Below are 6,868 nucleotides of genomic sequence, written 5' to 3'. Positions count from 1 at the left end.
TGACCATGGGCCGCATTGATGACAAGTTTAGACCAGGCCGTTGACGGGCCGATTTGATAGAGAATGTTGGGCCTTTAGCTGGGCCGGCCCATTATGGTTTGCAGAATCTTGTGGGCCTTTAGCTGGGCCGGCCCATTGTGGTCCAGAAAATCTTGTGGGCCTTTAGCTGGGCCGGCCCATTATGGTCTGCAAAATCGTGAGCCTTTAGCTCGGCCGGCCCATTACGGTCCGCTAAATTTTGTGGGCCTTTAACTAGGCCGGCCCATTATGACAAGTATTTTTGAACGCAGAGAGTATACGGGACTTCTATGGATAACCTTACAAAATAAAAGTTATGGTGTTTCTAAGTTACAGGGTTTTTTCATGCAAAACTACCAATTAATTAAACTAAACCAAAGTCATGTGGAAAGGCAGGGCCATGTGGCGCAATGTGATTGCCCCGTACAGATTCACGCAAGTGAGTGCGTGTGGAACATTTGATCTAAATCCAACGGCCAGAAATAGATCGGCTCACCTCGAGGTGGTTACGTCACTAATGTTTTGTCGGAAAACTCAAACGCGGCGACGTAGTTCTTGGATCTCGTCGAAAACGACGCTCCGGCAGTCTTCGGGGCGATGATGGGCATAGATGGAGCCGGCAGATCACGGGGAGGACAGCGGTGGTGTTGGTCGGCCTCATGGATGACGGCAATCGATGTCAACATGGTCACCGAAGATCACACGTGCATCAGTGCTCTTAGGTGATGGCGGATTTCTCCAAAGTGAGCACCTCTGGATGAACCAAGTGGATCAGGAGATGTGCACAAGCAAAAGAAAGACAATGTACATGATGCGCTGGATGGGTGCAAGCTTACCTCACTAGGAGCAATGGCGGGGCGGCGGGGAGCTTTGGCCTCTAATGAACTCGTCGCTCCAGAGGGCCACGGGCGCACAGACAATGCCTGAGAGACTCACTGATGTGCGGTGGATCTCCTGGTGGCAACGACGTGCCTCGGGGTGGGCCGTGCCTGTCGAAATTCGGTCGAAGGCAGTAAGGACAGAGGCGGAGCTAGGGGGTGCACGATGGAGCAGCCTGCTGGCGGTGTCGAGGGAAGAGAGGGGAAACGAAGAGGGGTCAAGGGGAATTTATAGGACACTACCACGGGCTCGGGAGCGCACGGAGAGCACATGGACGTGCGACGTGGGTGAGGGAGTGCGTCGGTTGCGAGCAAGGTCGTGGGCGCGTCGGGAGGTTGGGGACGATGTGGTGGGCCCCACGCATCAGCGAGAGAGAGAAGAGAGATGAGAGAGAGAAATGCGCGCTCGTGGGCTGGCTAGCTGTGCCGGGGTAGCTTGGCTGGATGGCCCCCCTTTTTCAAAATTTTCTCTTTTTTTTCCGTTTCTTCTGGTGTTTCCATTTAATTTTGAATTTTGTTTTCTTTCAAAAACAAACTTTCTCTAAATTCCAAATGGAAAATTTCTGCGCATGTGAGCATTTTATTTGCCCTTTTTAGGAAAATAACTTTTGCCAGTGTATTTTCCTTTCTGTTTTAATTTCCTTTTGAACTTCAGGTTGGTTTCATAACAAATATGTTTTGAATTGAATTAGAATATTAACAGAAGGTCCAACATTCATCTGGACTTATGGCAATTATTTTTCCTGCCAAACAATGCAAAGCCCTTATAAATATTTTCCCTTTTGATTTTTCAATTGATTCCAACATCAATCCATTTCAACCATTTTGCGAAATTTGTCAGGGGCTTAAATACTATATGGGACTTCTATGGATAACATTATGCCCAAAAATATATTCCAATTGCTACCCAATTTTGGAATTCAAAATTATTCACTAAACCTTTTAGGGTTCATTCTACTTTCCTAAATCTCAAACAATTGTTTCAAATGTGGCAATAGGGTCCTTGACCCTCTAGGTGATCAAACAAGGCAAACAAGACAATGTTAGTTGACTAGGAAGCAACAATGGTAAATTGCAGTCAATGTCAAAATTTTTTTGGAAAATTTTAATTTCGTGTTGAAAATTAAACATACCAGATTTGGGAAAAATATGGGATGTGACAGCGAGGTTGCTGTCTGGGTAGGCGGTGGCGACGGCGGCGGAGAAGGGGAGGAGCCTAACGGCCCCCTCGTAACCCTGGCTGGACCCCCCCTCCTCCCGCGGCAGCCACTCTGATATGTCGAGGTGTTGCGCCACCGTAGCCTCTCGCCGCACCAACGTTGCCATGTCGCGTCGTCGTCGTGTAGGAGGTGCCCGCGCCACCATTGCCCTACCGCGTTGCCGTTGAGGAGGAGGAGAAGGGATGGGTGAAATGGGGACTGGAGTTTGCGGCGCGTGGGGGTGAGAGGATAAGCCTCCTGTGGTGTGAGGGTGTTCGCAATAGAAAGTACACAGAGCAAAGGGTTGAGTAAACTGCTTCAAGATTCATGCAAAAGAATCGAACAGTGGCTGGGGCGTTCGCCGGGACTTCTCTGAGAATGTCAGACGGATAATAAGATTTCCAAAAAGAAAGAAAGAAAAAACTAACAAAACGAACCGAGCTCACCTATGTCACCGCTCTCCCCGTTTTCACTTTCGCACGCGTTTTCCCGTCCCCGAACCAAATTCCAAAAGGAAAGGCTTGGACCGCGCAGATCCCCTCTTCTTTCCATCCCTCTCCCGCGCACGCGCCGTCAAACCCTAGCTGGCTAGCTCCGTCCCTCCTCCTCTCATGGCGTCCCCGCGTGCGCCCGACTGGCCCCGTGGCCTCATCTTCGCCCCCGGCGACGCCAATCTCATAACAATCCACCTCCAGCGCAAGATCTCCGGGTCCTCGCTCCCCGCCGCCGACGCCCGGTACATCCACAACGCGGACGTGTACGCGGCCGAGCCCGCCGCGCTCGTCACCGGCCTCCTCTCCGCCTCGGCGAGGAGCGACGGCGAGGGCAGGGAGTGGTACTTCTTCACCTCCGTGCGGGCCCAGAGCAGCCGGGACACCCGCAGGTGCCGCGCCGTCGCGGGTGGGGCCGGCACCTGGCATTCGGAGAAGGCGCGGTGCGTCGTGCTCGACGGGGACGGCGGCATCGTCGGGTACCGCCAATCCTTCACCTACGAGCCCAAGAACGGCTGGCTGATGCTCGAGTTCAGCCAACAAGAACCCCGCCGCGGCGAGGCCATGCCCGTCCTCTGCAAAATCTACCAGAAGCGTCGTGCCTGCCGGTCCGCCTCGAAGACGATTTCGTCTGGGTCGTCGTCGATGTCGGGATCCAAGAGGAAGGCGGCGGCCGCGGACGAGCGCTCCGTCGAGGGTTCCTCGGCCCGCGTGAGGCGATGCCTGCAGTTCCGTCCGCCTCCTGCCGCACCAAATCCGCCCGCACTGTTTGCTACATTGGGGATTCAAGAAGCGTTCTTGCTTTCAGTCGAGCGGCCGCAGGCAGAGCAAGAACCAGCGGAACCGCAAGAACCGCCGGTACGCATAGCACACACAGCCACACCGCTGATTCCCAGCTTCTCCATGGCCGCCGACCACGCCCTGACCTTCGACCGCACCACCTTCCTCCGCCCCGCCCAAGATTGGCCCATGCCGATGCCAGTGAATTCGGACCTGAGCGACACGTCGACGGCACTACTGGGCAATTATGGCTTCGTCTCACCAGCCACCTCTGAGCTGAGCAGCTACAATGCTACGACACCCTTGAGAGATAACACCGGCGCTTGGGCCTTTCAGCCGTCCGCCCTGACCTCCTCCTATGACACCACCTTCCTCCTCCCTGGCCAAGATTGGGCCACACCAGAGTCGTCACAAGTCAGGGAGGCATCGACGCTGGACAGCTACGGCTGCTTCTCGCCCGACCACGCCACATCCAGGCTCACCACACAGCCGATCAGCAATGGCACCGGCTATTGTTGGTCTTTCCCGCAGTACAGTACAGCGAGCTATCGGCAATTTTTGGCGCCTGATTGAATGCTTTGATACGCTTCCACGCTAGGCTGAGAGGAGTGTGGGTATGCCTCCTTTAGTTTGTAGGGATTTTTTGCCATACTCGATTGTTTTCAGCAGCAACTCTGCTTTCTGTTGGAACTGAGGCTTGGTTCAGTTAACCGACATCTTAGCGGTCCTCCGGCGATGTAACTGGGATGCACACATCACACATAGCTGTGGATCCTTCGTTGTGCACTCTTCCTATAGCCGTGGTTTAGTACAAGAGTTTACTTTTTAGGCCTCCAATTGATTTAGTTTTTTAGATTATTGTGCTTTTGTTGCTACTGCACACACACTGAATAATTCAGAAATGGAGCGCTTCTTGTTTACCTGGCCCACGCAGTGTTATAAGGTGAAGAACTTTTTAAGCAAGGGGCCTCGTAGTCTCCTACTCGTATGTTTTTGGGGTGATGATTCTTAAATCTTAATGTGGTCTATCCTTCATTATGAAAACAAAGCAGCACATCAAGCGATTTGCATGTTTTCTCCCAGTTGGTTAATCTGGGTAGAACAATGGTTTTCCTTCTGCGTATATGAAAATGAAAAAGTTCAGTGCTCTAAGTGATACTCACATACTGCCTCCGTCCGAAAAAGCTGGTCCCAAGCCAAATGGATGTATCTAGCACTAACTTGATGCTTGATACATCCATTTGAGGGACAAGCTTTTTCGGACGGAGGGAGTATATAATTAGTAGAGCCCCAATATAATTAGTCATACTTCAAGGTATATAATATGAGTAGAGCCTGGATATAATTATCATTTTTTTGTCTATCAATACCAGTCCATTCTGTTCTGGTTTGAATTAGCAATACCTGTACCTTCAATGATGTTTTAATTTGTTACTCTACTTAGCTATTACTGTTATTGACACAACAAAGTCATGCCATCAATAGTCACTCTTTTTGTAGATTCAGAAATAATGTAGAGCTTACTGAAGTAAAACAAAGTATATGTTATTAGCTGTCATAATGTTCAAGTCAAAGTTGTCTTGTTTCATACCACTGACGGCACCTTTGGTCCAGACGCATCAAAATAAGTCTTCTATGTTATATATCATATCAGTTCTCTAAATTTTCAAATAGTACCTAAACCAGTTGATCTTATATCTTATAAATGCAGCTTCGTTTTTGGTCTAATCGGCGTCGGTCCATTCTCTTCTAGTTCTCATTTCTGCAGGCATTGAGCTTTCCAAGGAGGAGCAAGGCCTTAGATGATGCACTGTTTGGTTTCTTCATCAAACAGTTCTCCCCCTCCATTATGACATCATAATGAACTTTTTTGTTTTATTTCTGTGATTCATGCGCCTTCATTTGTTCTTGTGTGCTTTTTTTGAGGCAGGGAATGCAGTCCGTGAAATACTTGAAAAGAAATTTCAGCCACTTCTGAGGACTCCTCACTAGTGAACAGAGTTTTTGTTCTATATATCCTCTGCACCTTGCCCCACCCTCTACATTTCGTACTAGCTAGATACAAAAATGCATTACATTTTTTCCTGGTACCTATGGGGCGTGTTATCTTTCTCTGCGATGTTTTCTTTTTAAAGCGTCTATTTATTTTGTAGGCTAAAAAGAACAAAGTAGATGGTGTGGTGCTTTTTGCAGATTTTCAGATTAGTACTCCTCGCAAGTGCTGAAAAACCTGACTCCATACCAGAGCGCTATTATTGGTTCAGGTTTGGATGGCTCCTTGTGTATGGGAAGCATGAAATTCCGTCAGAGTTTGCCAGATGGTGGCTGACCAGAAGATGCACAGGCTGCAAACACCCAAGCAGGGTTGTTCCTACCTTAGTCCGCAGTCACGAAGATGCCGAATTCCTTGATGCCTTGATCAACTTATCCCCTTTGCACACATAAATCTGTCTTGGTCATCACACGGGTCTTGTCATTCACTTTGTCTTCTGACCTTTCGTTGCTAATAATAAATAGTCGTTCTTGCTTGTTTCCTGTTGTTGCATATCTTTTGTTACTACGCCCTCTTAAAAAAATCTTGATCTCAAAGCAATTTTTGAAGGGTACGTTTGTACTTGCATTGTGATGGATGTGTTAAAAAAGTAAAAATTTGTCTGATTTCGTGCAAAATAAAATCTGCATGTGTTCCAAAATATTTAAATTAGAGTGTGCAATTTGGTCTAGAAATTATCTGATTTGGTATAGATAGAAGAATCAATGTTTGGAATATGAAATCTGGTCCACAAATACATTGTACACTAGTAAGTACATTGTCAGGAAGAGCAATGAGCTCTACATTGATACAACATTAGAAGGGTTGAGTGTGCTTCGTTGTCCCGTCGGTGCTGTTGGGACTTTAAATATTTTTTTTTATTTGGTTTGGCATGTGGAGAAGATGTGTGTTTTATTTTTACAATTTGGTGTTTTGGTGGGCTTTTTTGTGTTTCCTTCAAACTTATATGGGGAAGTTTACTGTACCGGTGGCGGCATGTATTATATTAGTGCTACAATACCACATTTGAAGCTTCTTATTTCTAGGCGGTGAGAGGATGTGCGGGACTGATGTGTTATTTTAGCTTGGTTTGAGAACGTGTTGTCCCACACAAAATCGTGAATCAAATCCAAAGTTAAATACCTTAACTGAATGAGAGAGTCCCTTGAGAAATTGTTGACCCGGTAAAAATTACGGGCCAAATCCAAATGTAAGGGCATCTCCAGCCGTTGGAGCCCCCCCGGGACAATCGCTGGACCAAAACTAGCACGTCATGGGGGGCAAAATGCTTCCGCCGGATGAAACACGAGTCTGTTTTTCCAGGCTTGGTGCCCCCAGAACAATCGCCGGGCAAAAAGTGATTTGGTGGGCCAAGAAAAAGGATGAGTGGGGGAATAGGATTGGTTGCTGCTTCCATCGGCACACCCAACAGCCCACCAGTGCGCTTGGTTTGGCCTGGGAGGTCTTGGG

General features: G+C 48.4%; 1 pseudogene; it reads left to right on the top strand.

Annotated features, from left to right (window-relative positions):
* Nucleotides 1-2,573: 2,573 nt before the first annotated feature.
* Nucleotides 2,574-5,894, top strand: LOC123069395 (uncharacterized; annotated as a pseudogene).
* Nucleotides 5,895-6,868: the final 974 nt, after the last annotated feature.

The sequence above is a fragment of the Triticum aestivum genome, chromosome 3B, assembly GCF_018294505.1.
Source record: "Triticum aestivum cultivar Chinese Spring chromosome 3B, IWGSC CS RefSeq v2.1, whole genome shotgun sequence".
Classification (NCBI taxonomy): domain Eukaryota; kingdom Viridiplantae; phylum Streptophyta; class Magnoliopsida; order Poales; family Poaceae; genus Triticum; species Triticum aestivum.
The sequence above is the reverse complement of the archived record's forward strand: the minus strand, read 5'-3'. Positions and strand labels throughout refer to the sequence as shown.